Source organism: Lepidochelys kempii, chromosome 11 (assembly GCF_965140285.1).
Source record: "Lepidochelys kempii isolate rLepKem1 chromosome 11, rLepKem1.hap1, whole genome shotgun sequence".
In the NCBI taxonomy this organism is placed as follows: domain Eukaryota; kingdom Metazoa; phylum Chordata; order Testudines; family Cheloniidae; genus Lepidochelys; species Lepidochelys kempii.
Genome location: NC_136390.1, coordinates 74,284,240 through 74,304,556, shown reverse-complemented (window position 1 = coordinate 74,304,556; position 20,317 = coordinate 74,284,240). Strand labels below are relative to the sequence as shown.

At 46.3% G+C, this 20,317-nt stretch overlaps 1 protein-coding gene across 1 annotated transcript in view; it reads left to right on the top strand.

Annotated features, from left to right (window-relative positions):
* Positions 1 to 19,530, top strand: part of TWIST2 (twist family bHLH transcription factor 2) — an 80,436-nt gene extending 60,906 nt beyond the window's left edge. The window contains exon 2 of the mRNA XM_073304780.2: positions 19,258 to 19,530. The gene's annotated coding sequence lies outside the window, so the exon portion shown is untranslated. The remainder of the gene's footprint in view (positions 1 to 19,257) is intronic.
* The last annotated feature ends 787 nt before the right edge of the window (positions 19,531 to 20,317 follow it).

The window sequence follows — 20,317 nt, the reverse complement described above, 5'->3', positions numbered from 1 at the left end:
TGTAGAAAAGAACCATTTAATACAAAGGGAGAAAGGAACCCGGCATTAACTTGGGAAAACATCACAAGCAGGATTCATAAGCATAAAATCACATAAAAACACTCACCCCAGAGTACATTAGACAGTGTCCTTTTGCCACAAACCAACAACCAAAAGTTCCTTTAACAAGCCCCCCTCTTCTCCCTCCACCACACCTCATTCACAGTTGTTGCCCTTAGTCAGTGAAGACCCAGAGTTCACAGGTGCATCTCCATGAGTTCATCTCCCACCCTGGCTGGGGCAGGAAAGGCACCTTCCTCACTCTGCTGTACAGGCACTCACTTCGCCGTCAGCTTCTCCACCTCCTCTAGGATGTCTTGAGACCCAACCCCTGAACACAGCTCTCAGCAATTTCAGCCCTTAGTGGGGGAGCCCCACTCCTAGGGCACACTAGACAGTCTTTACTATCAGAGACACTGCCCCAAAGCAGGTCTAAGGCTTAAACCTGGTTCTCGGTAATATCAGCCCTACTAACCTGCAACAGAAAACTCTCAGTTGAGTCTTAATCAGCTCTACTATTATATGACAGAGACAGTAAACAACAAATCACATCTGCAACCTTTCATGGCATCCCAAACACAAATACCTCTCTCTCAACGTCACTGGGCTTTGGCACCCCAGCCCCTGCCTAGCAAGTGCAATTTAAGTGAGGGTGAGCCCCTCAGTGCAGGCCTGCCCAGCACAGTTGTGCTGCCACTGATTCACACAACAAGGATAACAACCCTTTATTACCTCTGCCCCTAATAACAAAGTGACTTGTGATCCAACACCAGCCAAAAACGATCATTTGGGCAAAGCATTCCCATCATGCTGAGCACCTAGGCAAGGTGGGTATGTCCATGCAAACAAGGTTGGCTCCTGAAGTCCTCTTCCCCCACTCATTACTAGATGTCAGGGGAGAGCTCATTCAGACCCTGCACAAGCAAAGTTTTGACCCTGAACAGGAAGATTTGCCAGTGATTCCAAGCCATCCACTAGGACTTCTCTATTGCTATTGATTTGACATGGAAGATGCTTAGATAACACGGTGATAAGCAGCAGCATAAAACCCTAAGTTAAATAGCTGGATGGATCGGTTTACAATGAACTTGGTAAGCACCATGAAGCAGCAAACTGTTCGGAGTTTCTGAAGGCAATACACACTTGTACTGCTATTTCAGAGAGGCTATGCTGAAACAGTAGTCAGCTGATACCAGTTCTTGTTACTCTGCATTTGCCACACATAAGATCAGTGTCTGCTGGTTTTCCCTGGGCTAGTAGGAGTTAGGGAAGCTGTGTAAGCGATGCACTCAGGAAGGGAGCAGATGAGTACCTCAAAAGCAGCCACCAGCTGAATCCCTTGACAGGCTTTGAAGAGTGCCTTTCTCAGGATAAAAGGATAATAAATGTGTAGCAGTGCCTTGTAGAGGTAGGTGAAAGGTGTGGGAGAAAACACAGAAAAGTTGGTGTAACTTGATGACACCAGTAAGAGTCTATAGGAATTAAACAAAGTCCTATAGAAAATGCTGAAAATACTCAAGACTCTGAATCTTGACTATGCCGATTTACACCAGTTGACAATTTGGCCCTATAGCGTTTCACAGATTATACCGGCCTATAGTTCTGCTACACACAAAAACTGTTAAAAAGTGTTGAGGGCAAAAAGGGTAGGAAATACCAGGATTAAGGGGGCTTGCCCATCCTTAATTCAGCCCCCGAGTGTATTTGCAGTATGAGGCAGTCTTTAATTACATGATCACATACTGTTTTCCCACAACACCCCTGCCTCTTTCAGTGCCCATGGTGGACAGTGCTCAGAATGAGCACCCATTCAATATTGTGTTTTATCCTCATTGTTCAGTGTTCCGCCCTAGGCCTTATTTACTGCATACTATTCAAACCCTGCTCTGAAGACAGAATTATTACTTTCCCTATGTGCTTTTCTATGCTCCTCACTGTAGTATCTGAGTGGTTCACAAGCATGAATGAATTTATATTACAACACCCTGGGGAGATGACCAGTTAACATTATCCCCATTTTACAGATGGGGAACTGAGACACCGAGGGTATGTCTACACTGCAATTAAAAATCTGCTGCTGGCCCATGCCAGCTGACTCAGGCTCATGGGACTTGGGCTGCAGGGCTGTTTCATTGCAGTGTAGATTTCTGGTCTCAGGCTGCACTCTGAGCTCTGGGACCACAGCCACTCACTTTCATTTTTCCTGTTGGGTGCGCCACCCCTGCTCCACCCTGAGACCCTGCCCCCACTCCTCCCCTTCCCGCAAGGCCCCTCCCTCACTCAGCCTCTTCCTGTTCCGTTCTTCCCCCTCCCCCCAGACCCTCCCCTCAATCCACCTCTTCCTGGCCCAGCCCCGCTCTGCCTCCTCCCCCCAGCAGCCCCTGCCCACTGACAAACAGCTGATTGGTGGGTGGCTGGTGGGTGCTATTTTTTTCCAAGGGTGCTCCAGCCTGAGAGCACCTCAGAGTCAATGCCTATGTCTGGGACTTTCCCACTTCACAGGGTCCTAGAGCCCAGCAGGCTCCAGCCCAAGCCCAGCAGTCTACAGTGCAATGAAAGAGCCCCGCAAGCCCAAGTCCCATGAGCCCGAGTCAGCTGGCACAGGCCAGCCATGACTTTTTAATTGCATTGTAGACAGACCCAGAGAGACGAAGGTCAAAAGTATCCACTAATTTTGGATGCCGATTTGAGACATTTAGGACCTGTTTTTTCAGAACACTTAGCATTACATAGCAATTTGTGTGTCCAATTCACAGCTCCCATTGACTTAACTTGTAGCTGTGAGTGCTCAGCACATCTGCAAATAAGCCCCACAGAGTCTGAAGTTGGATACCCAGAAAATGAGAAACACAGTTAGTGGCCACCTGTTAAAAATTTGGTTTAAGCAACTTATCCAGCCACACCCAGCAACTCAGTGGCAGAGGTAGAATCCAGTTCTCCAGGGCAGCTTTCAACCGCCTTAACCACAAAACCATGCTTCCTTTTCCTGTAATCCCCTTCCTCACTCACTGTACACCTTCCAACTACAGCAGCACATGAGGTTGGGGGCTGACAGACAAAACTCGGATTCACCTCCTGAGCAGGTCCATCCCGTGCACTGAATGAGACAGGACTCCAGTGGAGAAAAAAATAGCATGTGATCATGTAACGAAAGATTGTATCATACTGCGTACCCACAAAGGGCTCAATTAAGGTTTCACAAGCAAAAATTCTGGTATTTCCTAACTTTTGAGTGCTTAATTTTTCAACCTCCCTAATGTTCCTTTAATGTATTTTTTGTATATAATTTCCTAGGTAATTTAAAAAGCAAACTGAAAATACAGAAATTCCCTCATGTGGAATCACATTAACACCCACATGGGTCATCAGCAGGGTTGGACTCTTTAGATTCCAGCACAGGCCTCTGCCCCTTGAACCAATTAAGTAACTGACAGCAGTAATAGGTTGTCATCTTCTGAATAACAAAACTCCTTCATAAAGCAGTGTGAGGTCTGTGAATGAAAAGCACTATATAAAAACTAGGTATTATTATTATTGTTATAGGGACCAGCCACTGTAGGGCCATGACACACACACTTTGCCAGTGGGTTTCAGACAGTGTTATTGACGGTGGAGGAATGGTGAGACTCAGAAATCGTGGTTCCATTCCAGGTCTTGAGGGCAGTGTGCTCTAGTAGCTACAGGTTCTTCTGTTCCTCTTTCCCCTAAGCCTGACTTCTTCTACCCATTCCCTCCAGCCTGTCTTTCTCCTAGTCCTGTCTCCCTCCCTACCCCTCAGCCCAGTCTCCATGCACCAGATTTTCAAAATAGCTCAGCACTCAGGAGTTCCCATTTTGATATTGATGAGCAGCTTCTCAAAAGAGTTTAGCATGTAACAGTACAACAGAAAAGTACAGCATTATCACAAAGGTTTATCACTGCCTCTTCCTCCAGTGTCTTTGGTACTGTAATATTTTTGGAAGTTAAAGCGCTACATAAACAGGATTCCTCTGGGCCCTACCCCCCATGGGAGTTACCTCGGCCTTACTAAATATAAGTCCCATGGCCTTACTAAATATATCTTGAATGTGTAGCTGCATCATATACTGTATCACAGACAAATGCTTTTTGTCAGTTGTGGTGCACTTTGTTTGGAAGCTGAGAATATCCCTAGTAAATCTCTCTCCCCTCTTCTGACTGATTTATTTTCTTACATTTAGATACTGCCTAGAGTTTGTACCCATGCAAACAAACAAAATATCACACAGTACCAAAACATTGCAGGTACTTCTGAATAAAGAGACAACAATTGCAGTGAATATATGGGTCTATTGCTGCCAGCCAGACCTGCTCCCTTGTGGTATTGATCATTATTTCTGGAAGCATCACCAACCCATCAGATAAAATGACATTTTAGTCTAGGATATAAGAGAAGATACAGGCACCTGAGAGTAGGGCTATTTTGTTACTTTTATGTCTCAAATAAATAAATAACACTGGAGGCATGCGAAAATGCACACTCTTCTGAACGACACACTGGTTTTGCCCTATTCCTTTGAAATTAGACCCACAGGAAAGTTTCAAGGCAAGCATTAATAGGTAGCTAATGCTGACCAGGTGCTCCTTGTGGAAAACATTTCCGCCCCAACAACAAACAAGGGGCTGTGGGAAGGATGGGGGTCGGAAATCACATTTTTAAAACATTTTCCAGTTGAAATGCTAATGAAAATGCAAATCAGATTCCATGGGGGGAGCAGGTATCGTTTCAATTTAAAAGGCAGGTTCACGGTGGAAGTAGCCATCGTTCTATCAGTAGCAACTTTGTAATTTTACTCAGAGGGCTGAATTCCCTCCTTTCCTCCATGGCTCAGAGTCCCAAGGACTCATGGAGCTATATAAGCAAGGGATGGGTTCATGAATATAAAGGCACTGGAATGGGATTCAAAAGCTACATATTCAATTCCTGGTTCCCTCACAGACTTTTTGTGGGACGTTGGGCAAGTCACTTAATCTACCCTGTACTTCCATGCCCCGCATCTGTAAATGGGGAACAATATTCACTACCTCACTGAGATGAGAGTGAAGTTCATTGGGAGTTGCTCAGACACCACAGTGAGGAGAGCTAACTGGAGCCAGAGTGAAAGCTAGTGGTTCCACACAGCTGTCTACTTTACAGCCATAGTCCACCCTGGTGTAAGGGTACAGCTCCGCTTCCTCAGTTGAGCCGCTCTTACTTATGCCAGCAGTGAATCCTGTCCTTATGGCGAGGCCCAGCACTGCCTGGCTTTGCTTTAAAGTCCTCTCACCCATACCATATAATCTGCAGTGTCACAGGCCCAGAGCCTCAAAGGTATTTAGGTGCCTAACTCCCATGGGGATAGGGCCCAGAGGAATCCTGTTTGTATAGCACTTTAACTCCCATGGGAGTTAGGCACCTAAATACCTTTGAGGATCTGGGCCACAGTCACTCTATAAGTAGCCATGGGCCAGAAGACTGTGTGGTCAAGTTCCCCACTGGCATATTCAAAAAGGCAGCCACTCCAATGCAGAGCTGAGGGGAGATGCAATCTCTCAGAGTTGCCTTTCACTTGACCCCAGGTGAAAGTCTGGGTCTCACAGCACGTATTGAAAAGAGCAGGGGCTATTCCTGTGATCCATACAAAGATGGTTCTTATCATAGCCTGTGCGTGAGCCACGGCTAAGTGCATAGCAACTGCCACATCTGCCCACACAGTCACTGCGTTATCAGTCCAGTTTCTCTCTCATCCCTTTCCAAAGTACTCCGTGCCCTGTGAAACCAAATCCTATACCTAGGGCCCACCCTAGCCGCTGTTTGCCAGGTAGGCCAGTCTCCCTACACAGTCTTGCACACTGTAAGGCAAGAAGAGACAATCATGATCATCTAGTCTGACCTCCTGCATATTGCAGGCCACCGAACCTCACCCAGCCACTCCTGTGATAGGCCCCTCACCTCTGGCTGAGTTACTGAAGTCCTCAAATCATAGTGTAGAGTTCCACCATTTATTCTAGTTCAAACCAGCAAGGAACCCGTGTCCCATGCTGAAGAGGAAGGCAAAAATCCACAGCATTTCTGCCAATCTGACCTGGGGGAAAATTCCTTCCCAACCCCAAATATGGCAATCAGTTAGAGCCTGAGCATGTGGGCGAGATCCACCAGCCACACACCTGGAAAGAATTCTCTGCAGTAACTCGGAGCCCTCCCCATCTAGTGTCCCATCACTGGCCGATGGAGATATTTGCAAATAGCAGTCATAGATGGGCCACATATATTGTAGGCAATCTCATCATACCTTCCCCTCCATAAACTTATCAAGCTCAGTCTTGAAGCCAGTTAGGGGCTGTTGTTTTTTTGGCCCCACTGCTCACCTTGGGTGGCTGTTCCAGAACTTTACGCCTCTGATGGTTAGAAACCTTCATCTGATTTCAAACCTAAACTTGTTGATGGCCAGTTTATATCAATTTGTTCTTGCGTCCTCACTGACCCTTAACTTAAATAACTCCTCTCCCTCCCCGGTATTTATCCCCCTGATTTATTTATAGAGAGCAAGCATATCTCCCCTCAGCCTTTGTTTGGTTAGACTAAACAAGCCAAGCTCTTTGAGTCTCCTCTCGTAAGGTAGGTTCTCCATTCCTCGGATCATCCCAGTAACCCTTCTCTTCACCTTTTCCAATTAGAAGTCACTCTGTCAAGGGAAAGATCTTGTAAATTAAAGCTGTCAAGGTTCCTCCCCCACTCTGAACTCTAGGGTACAGATGTGGGGACCTGCATGAACAACCTCCTAAGCTTATCTTTACCAGCTTAGGTCAAAACTTCCCCAAGGTACAAAATATTACCCCCGTTATCCTTGGAATGGCCGCTACCACCACCAAACTAATACTGGTTACTGGGGAAGAGCTGTTTGGACGCGTCCTTCCCCCCAAAATACTTCCCAAAACCTTGCACCCTACTTCCTGGACAAGGTTTGGTAAAAAGCCTCACCAATTCGCCTAGGTGACTACAGACCCAGACCCTTGGATCTTAAGAACAATGAACAATCCTCCCAACACTTGCACTCCCCCTTTCCTGGGAAATGTTGGATAAAAAGCCTCACCAATTTGCATAGGTGACCACAGACCCAAACCCTTGGATCTGAGAACAATGAAAAAGCATTCAGTGTTTTACAAGAAGACTTTTAATAAAAAATAGAAGTAAATAGAAATAAAGAAATCCCCCCTGTAAAATCAGGATGGTAGATATCTTACAGGGTAATTAGATTCAAAAACATAGAGAACCCCTCTAGGCAAAACCTTAAGTTACAAAAAAGATACACAGACAGAAATAGTTATTCTATTCAGCACAATTCTTTTCTCAGCCATTTAAAGAAATCATAATCTAACACATACCTAGCTAGATTACTTACTAAAAGTTCTAAGGCTCCATTCCTGTTCTGTCCCTGGCCAAGACGACTACAGACAGACACACAAAACCTTTGTTTCTCTCCCTCCTCCCAGTTTTTGAAAGTATCTTGTCTCCTCATTGGTCATTTTGGTCAGGTGCCAGCGAGGTTACCTTTAGCTTCTTAACCCTTTACAGGTGAGAGGAGCTTTCCCCTGGCCAGGAGGGATTTCAAAGGGGTTTACCCTTCCCTTTATATTTATGACACGCCCCCCAAATCTCAGCTAGGGTGAAACACTGGCTGGGATTTCTTCCTGGAGCTCTAGGAAAACAGAGTTAATAAGACACATGCATCTCTAAATATACTACCAAGTACATAAAGACTAACAATATTTTCCACATCTCAAGGACGATTTTAACCAGTTGATTCTGGGAAACTTTCACGGGAGAGTGCATCAGCCACTTTGTTAGAAGCTCCTGAGATGTGTTGGATGTCGAAATCAAAATCTTGGAGAGCTAAACTCCACCGAAGAAGTTTTCTGTTAGTTTCTTTGACGGTGTGAAGCCACTTTAGTGCAGCATGGTCGGTTTGCAGGTGGAAACGCCGTCCCCAAACATATGGGCGTAGCTTTTCCAGAGCGTAGACAATGGCATAACATTCTTTTTCAGTGACTGACCAGTTGCTTTCCCTCTCAGACAGTTTTTTTGCTGAGAAACACTACAGGGTGGAATTCTTGATCAGGTCCTTTCTGCATTAAAACTGCTCCCACACCACGCTCGGATGCATCTGTGGTTACTAGGAACGGTTTGTCAAAGTCTGGGGCCCTTAGTACAGGGTCAGACATGAGTGTCGCTTTAAGCTTGTTAAAGGCCTTCTGACACTTTCCGGTCCACTGAACAGCATTTGGCTGTTTCTTTTTGGTTAGGTCTGTCAGTGGGGCAGCGATTTGGCTGTAGTGCGGTACAAATCGTCTGTAATAACCGGCCAAGCCTAAGAAGGATTGAACCTGTTTCTTTGACTTTGGGACAGGCCACTTTTGGATAGCATCCACTTTGGCCTGTAGGGGGCTGATAGTTCCTTGACCCACCTGGTGCCCAAGGTAAGTCACTCTGTTTAGGCCTATTTGACACTTCTTAGCCTTAACAGTTAGTCCTGCCTCCCTTATGCGCTCAAGGACTTTTTGTAGATGTTCCAGGTGGTCTGCCCAGGAATCCGAAAATATGGCCACATCGTCAAGGTAGGCGACTGCATATTCTCCTAATCCCGCTAGGAGACCATCTACAAGTCTTTGGAAAGTGGCGGGTGCATTTCGCAGCCCGAAAGGGAGTACATTAAATTCATACAGCCCGAGATGTGTGATGAAGGCTGACCTTTCCTTGGCAGATTCATCTAGCGGTACCTGCCAGTACCCCTTGGTTAAGTCCAAGGTAGAGATGAACTGGGCCCTTCCCAGTTTCTCTAATAGTTCATCTGTGCGTGGCATGGGATAGTTGTCTGGGCGAGTTACAGCATTTAGCTTACGGTAGTCCACGCAAAAACGTATTTCCCCATCTGGTTTGGGAACTAGAACCACTGGAGATGCCCATGCACTTTCAGAGGGGCGGATTACACCCATCTGTAACATATCCTGGATCTCCCGTTCTATAGCAGTTTTAGCTTGAGGAGACACCCGGTAAGGGTGGACCCTAATTGGGTGAGCATTACCTGTGTCAATGGAGTGGTATGCCCGTTCAGTCAGTCCTGGGGTGGCTGAGAACGTTGGCGCGTAGCTAGTGCACAGCTCCTGGATCTGCTGTCGCTGCATACGCCCAAGGGTCATGGAGAGGTTCACCTCTTCCACACCACCAGCACATTTCCCTTCGTAGTAAACACCTTCAGGCCACTCAGCGTCGTCTCCTCCCTGGGCTGTAAACTGACAAACCTTTAATTCTCTGGAATAAAAGGGCTTTAGAGAATTAATATGGTACACCTTAGGCTTTCGGTTGGAGGTGGGGAATGCTATGAGATAATTAACAGCTCCCAGGCGCTCCTGGACCACGAATGGCCCTTCCCACGATGCTTCCATTTTATGGGCCTGGAGCGCCTTTAAGACCATGACCTGGTCTCCTACTTTGAAGGAACGCTCTCTGGCATGTTTATCATACCAGGCTTTTTGCTCTTTTTGAGCATCCTGTAAGTTTTCTCTAGCAAGGGCTAAAGAGGTTCGGAGGGTGTTTTGTAGGTTGGTTACAAAGTCCAGAATGTTAGTTCCTGGAGAAGGTGTAAATCCCTCCCATTGCTGCTTCACCAACTGCAATGGCCCCTTAACCTCACGGCCATATACAAGTTCAAATGGGGAAAACCCTAAACTGGGATGTGGTACAGCTCTGTAGGCAAAGAGCAACTGCTGCAATACTAGGTCCCAATCATTGGAGTGCTCATTTACGAATTTACGTATCATGGCCCCCAAAGTTCCATTAAACTTCTCCACCATGCCATTTGTTTGATGATGGTAAGGAGTGGCAACCAAGTGATTTACCCCATGAGCTTCCCAAAGGTTTTTCATAGTTCCTGCCAGGAAATTAGTCCCTGCATCTGTGAGGATGTCGGAGGGCCAACCTACCCTGGCAAAAATGTCTGCTAGTGCCTGGCACACACTTTTAGCCCTGGTGTTGCTTAGAGCTACTGCTTCCGGCCATCGGGTGGCAAAATCCATGAAAGTCAGTATGTACTGCTTTCCTCTGGGTGTCTTTTTCGGAAAAGGACCCAGAATATCCACAGCTACTCGCTGAAATGGAACTTCAATGATGGGGAGTGGCTGGAGAGGAGCTTTGACCTGGTCTTGGGGTTTTCCCACTCTTTGGCACACCTCACAAGACTGGACATAGGTAGAAACATCCTTGCCCATTCCCTCCCAGTGGAATGACCCCCCCAAACGGTCTTTGGTCCTGTTCACCCCAGCATGGCCACTAGGGTGATCATGGGCTAAGCTCAAGAGCTTGGCCCGGTATTTAGTTGGAACTACCAACTGTCTCTGAGGATGCCAGTCTTCCTGGTGTCCCCCAGAAAGAGTTTCCTTGTATAAAAGTCCTCTTTCTACAACAAACCTGGATCGATTAGAAGAGCTGAGAGGCGGTGGGTTGCTCCGTGCCGCCGTCCAAGCTCTCTGGAGGCTTTCATCTGCTTCCTGTTCGGTCTGGAACTGTTCCCTTGATGCTGGAGACATCAGTTCCTCATGGGATTGTGGACCTAGGCTTGGTCCCTCTGGAAGCGATATAGGGGATGGAGCTGTTTCTGTTGACTGTGAACCGCTCTCCGCTGGTGCACTATGTTGGGATTCAGGCTCCGGCTGAGCCTCTTGTGTAGGGTTATCGGCTGCTGCCAGTTCAGGTTCGGTGGGGCCCTCTGGTGTTGAGGTTGCAAGTACTGGATTCAGTGCTGACACGGGGTCTGGTGTTGGTTGTTCGGCTGGTTCCGGTTCTGGGACTGGTTCCGTCTGGGTCTCTGGGACTGGATCCACTACTGCTGTTGCAGACATTGGCCTGGGGTCCAGGTCCATCACCTCTGACTGGGTCCTGATAGAAGTTTCCGGAACAGAGCTAGGCCTCACGGCTTGTTTAGCCTGGTTGCGGGTGACCATTCCCACCCTCTTGGCCTGCTTCACATGATTGGCCAAGTCTTCCCCCAACAGCATGGGGATGGGATAATCATCATAGACTGCAAAAGTCCACATTCCTGACCAGCCCTTGTACTGGACAGGCAACTTGGCTGTAGGCAAATTGAAAGAGTTGGACTTGAAGGGTTGAATCGTCACTTGGATCGCTGGGTTGATTAAATTGGGGTCCACTAAGGAAGCATGGATAGCTGACACTTGTGCTCCGGTGTCCCTCCACGCGGTGACCTTCTTCCCGCCCACACTCACAGTTTCCCTCCGCTCCAAGGGTATCTGGGAGGTATCTGGGCCTGTGGACCTCTGGTGTGATTCCGGTGCAATGAACTGTAATCTGTTGGGGTTCTTGGGGCAGTTGGCCTTTACATGCCCCAGCTCGTTACACTTAAAACATCGTCCAGCTGACGGGTCACTGGGACGAGGAGGGTTGCTGGAGAACGGGGTGGTGGGACGATAAGGGGTCTGGAGGGTTCTTTGGGAGGTAGGTGGGGCTTTGGGCGGCCCCCGGTAATAGGGTGTGGTCTGGGGTGGTCCCTTCTGGTCTCCGCTCCAACTGCGACCAGTTTTCTTCTTCTCTGCCACCTCCACCCATCTGGCTCCAATCTCTCCTGCCTCGATTACAGTTTTGGGTTTCCCATCTAGGATGTATCTTTCTATTTCCTCAGGAACACCCTCTAAGAATTGTTCCATTTGCATTAGGAAGGGCAAATTTACTGGAGATTCAACACTTGCTCCTGATATCCAGGCATCCCAATGTTTCACAATGTGGTAGGCATGTCGGGTAAATGACATGTCTGGTTTCCACCTTAGGGCTCGGAACCTCCGACGAGACTGCTCGGGTGTTATCCCCATTCTGACTCTCGCCTTGGATTTAAACAGTTCATACTTGTTCATGTGTTCTCTAGGCATTTCAGCTGCCACCTCAGCTAAGGGTCCACTGAGCTGCGGCCTCAGCTCTACCATGTATTGGTCAGTAGAGATGTTGTACCCAAGGCAGGCCCTTTCGAAGTTTTCTAAGAAGGCCTCGGTATCATCACCTGCCTTGTAGGTGGGGAACTTTCTGGGATGGGAAGTGGTACCTGGAGAAGGATTGTTAGGGTTTGTTGGTATGTTCTGCTGGGCCTTTATTCTCTCCATCTCCTCCACATGCTTCCTCGCCTCCATTTCCCTCTTGTGGGCAGCCTCCTGTACCTCCTTCTCCAGCCGCATGAGTTCTATCTGTCTTTCATGTTCCCTTTGTTTTTCCTCAGCCTGAAATTTGGCTAATTCCAGCTGTAGTCGAGCCGAGGATTTGGCCATTCTAACCTCTCTGTTTTTAACTAACTTTACACCCGAGGTTTAGAAATAAACAAACAAAACTTGGCTGTAATTTTTTGCTGTGCTGGAATAGAATACCTATTCTCTGATAGTGATTGTCAGCCTACAGAAAAAGACAATTCCCTTGTCTCTGCTCTGGGCCCAAATTAAAGCAAAAAACCTCGAACTACTTGGGAACCTGCTTACCCAGCCCAAAGAAAAAAAAATTTCTTTTCAAACCTGTGCTCCTTGTAAAACAAAAAAAAAAAAAATCAAAATCCTAAAAAAAACCCTGCCACTTTTGTCTCCAGGCAAATGGGTAGAGCACACACCCCCTATTTACTTTTAGGAAGAAAAGAAAAAAAAACAAACCTCTGGGTTGGAAGACTGTGAATTTCCCTGCAGGAGTTAAGTACCCTGCCTCCAGGCAAATGAAACCTGCAATTCACAAGATAATCCCCTTTTGTCTCTGCTTGGCCACAAAGCAGAGAGAAACCAAGCTGCTTTCAGTTTCAAAGCTGCCTTCTGGACTTCCTAAAAATTCCTTTTTAAAATCTGTATTTCTAGTTCAAAAAATCTCAACTGGATCTCAAAATGATTTCAGGTTAATCCCACCACTGTGCCACCATGTCAAGGTTCCTCCCCCACTCTGAACTCTAGGGTACAGATGTGGGGACCTGCATGAACAACCTCCTAAGCTTATCTTTACCAGCTTAGGTCAAAACTTCCCCAAGGTACAAAATATTACCCCCGTTATCCTTGGAATGGCCGCTACCACCACCAAACTAATACTGGTTACTGGGGAAGAGCTGTTTGGACGCGTCCTTCCCCCCAAAATACTTCCCAAAACCTTGCACCCTACTTCCTGGACAAGGTTTGGTAAAAAGCCTCACCAATTCGCCTAGGTGACTACAGACCCAGACCCTTGGATCTTAAGAACAATGAACAATCCTCCCAACACTTGCACTCCCCCTTTCCTGGGAAATGTTGGATAAAAAGCCTCACCAATTTGCATAGGTGACCACAGACCCAAACCCTTGGATCTGAGAACAATGAAAAAGCATTCAGTGTTTTACAAGAAGACTTTTAATAAAAAATAGAAGTAAATAGAAATAAAGAAATCCCCCCTGTAAAATCAGGATGGTAGATATCTTACAGGGTAATTAGATTCAAAAACATAGAGAACCCCTCTAGGCAAAACCTTAAGTTACAAAAAAGATACACAGACAGAAATAGTTATTCTATTCAGCACAATTCTTTTCTCAGCCATTTAAAGAAATCATAATCTAACACATACCTAGCTAGATTACTTACTAAAAGTTCTAAGGCTCCATTCCTGTTCTGTCCCTGGCCAAGATGACTACAGACAGACACACAAAACCTTTGTTTCTCTCCCTCCTCCCAGTTTTTGAAAGTATCTTGTCTCCTCATTGGTCATTTTGGTCAGGTGCCAGCGAGGTTACCTTTAGCTTCTTAACCCTTTACAGGTGAGAGGAGCTTTCCCCTGGCCAGGAGGGATTTCAAAGGGGTTTACCCTTCCCTTTATATTTATGACAAAAGCCGATACCAGGGTTACGGCAGGGGTGGCACCCCAGTACTCAGATTCAAACAAAACTGTGTCTTGGGGGATCTGCTTTCCGACAGACTGTATAGTTGTATCATCCAGCCTGATGCGTGATAAGATATCCTAGCTCTTACAGAGCACTTTTCTTCCATAGCGCTCTCAAAGGGTTTTACAAAGGAGGTCAGCATCATGATCCCCATTTTACAGATGGGGAAACTGAGGCACGGGTCAGGGAAGTGACTTGTCTCAGGTGACCCAGCAGGCCAGTGGCCCAGCCTGGAATTAAACCCATGTACCTTGAGTCCCAGTCCCTTGCTCTATACCCTTGGTCCTAACCCCTTTTCCTCAGCCTCCTTGCCACAATTCCGTTCTCCCAATGCACTCCAGCCACCTCCTGAAGGGGGAGGCCTGGTAGCCCTGTGCACACTCTCCTCTATTATTGTTGAGAGAAGGGAACGGCAGGCCCTACACTCCATTCCCAGTCTGTGAAGGGCCAGCAAGTGAGGCACAATGCCCCCCAAATTCGACCTTCAAGGTAGCTTGTCACATGCCCATTTTCCCCCACCACCCTTTGTGCCTCAGTTTCCCCATATGGGAGACAGGTCTAATGCTTACCTACCTGAGAGGTGTGTTGAGAGGCTTAGTTCATTAATGTTCAATTAAAGTGCTGTGAGATCCACTGATGCAACGTGCTGTAATTCTGGACAGCCAGCTGAGATCCCAGGACTCCCCAGGATCCAGTTCACTTCCATTCCCAAGATTTATCCAGCCTCAGGCCAGATTCTGTGCTACACCATACAGGAGGCACAGCACAGGCACCCAGGGTCAGTGGTGGCTCTACACCCACCTAATATTGGGCTTGCTGGGGACTTAAATCCCTGGTGTAATTTAGAGCAGCCCCATGGCCTCTATCTTGCTAAATTGAACTGCCCAAACTAACTGGAATGGAGAGCATTCTGGCTACACCCCCAGCCACCCCTACACCAAATGCTGTGCAGGAAAGCAGAGTATGGCTGCCTATACCTTCCCATTATCAGCCTGAACCCCTTTCATCTCTACACCCAGTATATGGCTAATCTTGGGCTCCCTGACACCTTCCCCTCCCCATGCCTCAGTTTCCCTATGTGTAAAACGAGATTAAAGATACAGACCTCCTTTGTAAAGCCCTTTGAGACCTACTGATGCTAAGTGCTGCATGACATCTAGACATAGTACCATAGCATTTTCCCTGGACACGTGACACAGGGATTTAAGGAAGTGCAGTGTTTAACATTTGCTCCACCCCAAGCAAAGGACTATCCCATGGTGTCTTTCTCCTTCCTCTGCTTTGTTATTCCTCCCACCCTCTCTAACCAATGGGGCTGTAGCAACACAAGTGCAAAGGAAAGCCTTGTCTGTCTTCTGTTGGCACACATTCACACACGCAAGCCACTTCTGTCAGGGCACACCCAACATGTAAGCTTTTCTAAGTGGCCCTGGGCAGTCAGTCAAGTCCTGAACTCTTCTACAGAATGTGGGTGTAATTAGATAATTAATAACTTTTTTAAAAAGGCTAAATGGAAGCTTTCCTTAGAGAGAGGAAATAATTATATATCATTTTTGATATGTGAGCTGAGTCAGCCCTTGCAGGGGAGATACAGTGTCTTCCATGAAAAGCCAAAAAATTAAGCGGGGTGTCCCCTGGGCAGTCGTGGCTTACAGTGCTTGCCTCGCTAGTCTGAGAAGCCGTGGCTGGGCAAATGAACAGCAGCATGTTCATTATTCTTCCTGCGCAGGAAGGAGTCTGTTGGCACAAGAGCCCCTGTTGTCCAGTCATGCTGAAGCGAGATGAGCTCAATACTCCTTGGTGAGATTTAACCACCTGAGCCGAAAGGGTGTTTAGGAGACATTGTGCGGGGCGTGGGTTGGATGGACCCATGGAGCTAGGCTGAAGGGCCACAGATGGATTGAAATGATGAGCTTAACTGTGTGTTTTAAAAGGCCCTAGAGCCCTGGCTCTTTGGATTTGCCCAGGGACATCTAGCTGAAATTTGCTGACAGGCTGGAATGGTGAAGGTTAAACAACACAGTCAGCGCATTACTGATCGGCCCTACAGCTTCCCCAGGAACATGACGCATGGACCCAGACCCAGGTCTGCACAGGCTGCATGATGAGAGGGCTGCTTCCATCTCTGGATTTAAGCCTTTCGCTGCCATCCCGCAAGACACTCTGGAGAGGCTGTAGAGCTGCAGACTAGATTTAAGCTGTGCAGCCTGCTGTGGCGTAGAAATCAGTGGCCTTGTTTTTCTAAGTGCATGGAAGCCTGAGGCTCGCACCCAGACTACTGCCCCCAAAGGGTGGGGAGTAACTGTGTGTATTTGCAACAGGGGCAGCTTCATTGTACAGGGAGAACAGGTAGTCACTGTGAGTGGGTGCTTGGCATTGGCCTACCCCCACTCCCGTGAAAGTCAAAGGCAGTTTTACATTATTTTGCTTTAAAATGTAACATAAAATAGGCAAGTTCTCCTGAGCAGAGCATCATATCTTCACATGTTGTTTGATTAACAGGTCCCATGCAGGGTTTCTGGTACTTTGAATTCTCCAGGCTGGTGAGGGAATGGGGACAGGGAAAATTCCATCTGTACTTTAACATTCCAAATATGCAACCATCAGCACAAGATAAAGTGAGGGCATTTTGCCTCTGTACAGTAAAATAACTATACCTTGACTAGCCCGCATAGCAAAAGAAAAAAAATGATGATGTGCCAGGTACTATATGTGTAACACTGACACACAGGCACCATTGGCTTGATTTCATAATGCAATATATAATGTGACACTCACTTTAAACATGTAATTCAAATAGGTATGGGTCACTGAGTCTCTTTCTCAGGCAAAACTATCCTGGGTAGTTCTTTGTTTGGAAAAGGTTTCTAAGGAATTAAAGGGTTTGGGTTTGGGTTGAGTTAAATGTGCTGGGAATAAATCCTGACAGGTGCATGTTGGTGTCACGGACATTCATGTAGCAGAAATCTTGCTTCTGGGCCAGAAGGCTGTGGTTCAAGTTCTGCGCCACAACTTGGGGTCACGTGACAGCTGAGAGGAACTCGTCCATTAGGGTTCACAGGGTTTTTAGTTAACCCAGATCAGATGGCTTGGTTGTCATGGGTTCATAAACTCCAGACAGTGGCTTGGAGCTTCAGATTCACATCAACACCCCCAGCCATGGAGGTTTTCAAATTTTGGTGTAAAACTTTCACACAGCCCTAGCTCGTATCTAGTGCTGGTTCTGCTGCACAGCGCGGTACTTACAAAGGGGCTGCAATTATCAAGGGCATTAACCTGAGATCCCCTCTGTCCTTCTCTTAGCAGATGATAAAATTCCATAGCGCTTTTCTTAGGGAGTTGATAAAATGCCCCAGTGTTCTATGAGCATAACACTAGCCCTGCTTGTAAGTAACTGCATTGCCATGCTCAGATCCTCAGCTATGGGGAAAACGGTGGATGTGATATATCTTGACTTTAGCAAAGCTTTTGATACGGTCTCCTACGGTATTCTTGCCAGAAAGTTTAAAAAGTATGGATTGGATGAATGGACTATAAGGTGGATAGAAAGCTGGCTAGATTGTCGGGTTCAATGGGTACTGATCAACAGGCTCAATGTCTAGTTGGCAGCTGGTATCAAGCCCCGGGGGTCGGTCCCAGATGTTGGTCCTGGGACCGGTTTTGTTCAACATCTTCATTAATGGATTGCACCCTCAGCAAGTTCATGGATGACACTAAGCTGGAGGGAAAGGTAGATACGCTGGGAAGTAGGGATAGGGTCCAGAGTGACCTAGACAAATTGGAGGATTGGGCTAAAAGAAATCTGATGAGGTTCAACAAGGACAAGTGCAGAGTCCTGCACTTAGGACAGAAGAATCCCATGCACTACTACAGGCTGGGGACTGACTGGCTAAGCAGCAGTTCTGCAGAAAAGGACCTGGGGGTTACAGTGGATGAGAAGCTGGATATGAATCAGCAGTGTGCCCTTGTTGCCAAGAAGGCTAGCAGCATATTGGGCTGCATTAGTAGGAGCATTGCCAGCAGATCGAGGGAAGTGATTATTCCCCTCTATTTGGCACTTGTGAGGCCACATCTGGAGTATTGCGTCCAGTTTTGGGCCCCCCACTGCAGAAAGGATGTCGACAAATTGGAGAGAGTCCAGTGGAAGGCAACAAAATGATTAGGGGGTCGGAGCACAAAAATGATGCGGAGAGGCTGAGGAAACTGAGGGAATTTGATAGCAGCCTTCAACTACCTGAAGGGGGGTTCCAAAGAGGATGGAGCTCGGCTGTTCTCAGTGGTGGCAGATGACAGAACAAGGAGTAATGGTCTCAAGTTGCAGTGGGGGAGGTCTAGGTTGGATATTAGGAAACACTATTTCACTGGGAGGGTGGTGAAGCACTGGAATGGGTTCCCTAGAGAGGTGGTGGAAACGCCATCCTTAGAGGTTTTTAAGGCCCAGCTTGACAAAGCCCTGGCTGGGATGGTTTAGTTGGGATTGGTCCTGCTTTGAGCAGGGGGTTGGACTAGATGACCTCCTGAGGTCCCTTCCAACCCTAATCTTCTATGACTCTATGGCAAGTTTATATCCAGCATAAAATGCACCCTAATTAGCACACCTGAGTATCGCATCATATTATCATCATTCATGGAAACATCTAACCTTCTTTTTGACTCCTGCTAAACTCTTGGCCTTTAAAATCTCCTGTGATGGAGTTCCACTGCCAACATTTTTCCTCTCAGTAGTTTTAAGATGTATTATCATTTCATGTCTCTAGGTGGCTCCGGGTGTTGTGTTATGAGAGAAGGTAAACAGGAGCATCTGAATGACATTCTCTACACCATTCATCACTGCATCTATTTCTACCATGTTAGCTCTTGTTTGTGTCCTCACTAAGCTAAATAATTCTGAACTAATCCTAAAGTTCCCGTCCCTGAATGTCAGGAAGTCTATCTCACCTGGAAGGCTTTCCATACCTCTGTGGGTGCTTGTGGTGGTTTGAATCTGGATTCATGAAAGCAGCTCTGTTCAGGATAGCACTGTAATACATGCTTCACTTTAAGCCTATGTAGAAATCAATGGACTTGTTTTTAAAATGGATGGAGGCCTAAAAGACTGCTGGTGGGGTGGGGAGTAAACATTAAGGGTGTGTCAGTTTAGGTTTAAGTATAATCCTGAAAAAGAATAGATTTAGGCCTTGTTTTCCTGAATCATTGCCTTGATTTGTAAGAGAAAAGGGCTTATCAGAGAACAGGCATAGGAAGATGTCCAGTATGATATGTTTGTTTTTTCTCTCTTTTATTCTAGACTGTCCAGTGTCTGAGACTGAAGTGGAATTGGGACATATCCAAGTTTGTAGCCTCTGAAACCTTAATAACCTCAAGTAAACTGGTCCAAAAGAACCCTCTAGACCTCCCTAGCTCTGAACTCTTGCAGAGCACTTAGACTGAGTGGAAAAACAGCACCGAAGCGAATGGGCTGAAATTTTGCAACATTTCTCCCCAAGAGACTGCCCCAGAATGAAAGAAAAGAAAGGAAAAGAAAACCATGTTGATTGTGTAGTGTCGTTGGGTTTTTGTTTGTGGGTGTGTTTGGTTTTATTTTATTTTTTTCTGAACATCTTAATTCAGGAATACATTTATGAGAAATCTTTCGGGTTGGATTTTATCTTCCCTTTGCTGTATTCTTTTTTTAAAAATGTATATTTTTAACTCAAAATGATTTCTTGTACAATAACATCAAAACTGGACCAAGGCGCTCAGAAAAAAACCATCATGGCCTCCCCAAATCCTGCATGATTTGTTTCAAGTAAAGTCTGGATTACAGATTCTGCTCTCCATACACCCATCACCTCTTCCAATTGCTCCATGATTTGTTACAGCTCAACCCTTTGTTAATGTTTCATTTTCTGTTCCAGTGTATATGTTGCTTATTTGTTTTATTTATTGAGATATTTTTTAACAAGCTAAGAGACTGCAATGTGGCTGTGTATACTGCTTCTCTTGCCACTAAAAATAAAGATGTCCTGCAGCTACCGGAGGTATTTGATTTACTTTGTGATTTCACCGTCCAACACTTAAGCAAAAAGGACACTAAGTTCTTTATTTGTTACTTTCACCTTGTCTACATTTAAACTGCCACACCAGTCACTAAAATCAGTTTCACAGGTTATAGGGCTTACTACAGTGGTAATACAGTGAAATTCTATGTCTTGTGTTATGTAGGTCAGATTAGATTATCTAATGGTGCTGTCTGACCTTGGAATCAATTAAACCAGCACAAACCTCTATGTTTAATTGATTTCAGCCTGTCTTATATTTGGTTACTAACTGACTTAAGCTAAATGGATATAAGCCAAATTTAAACC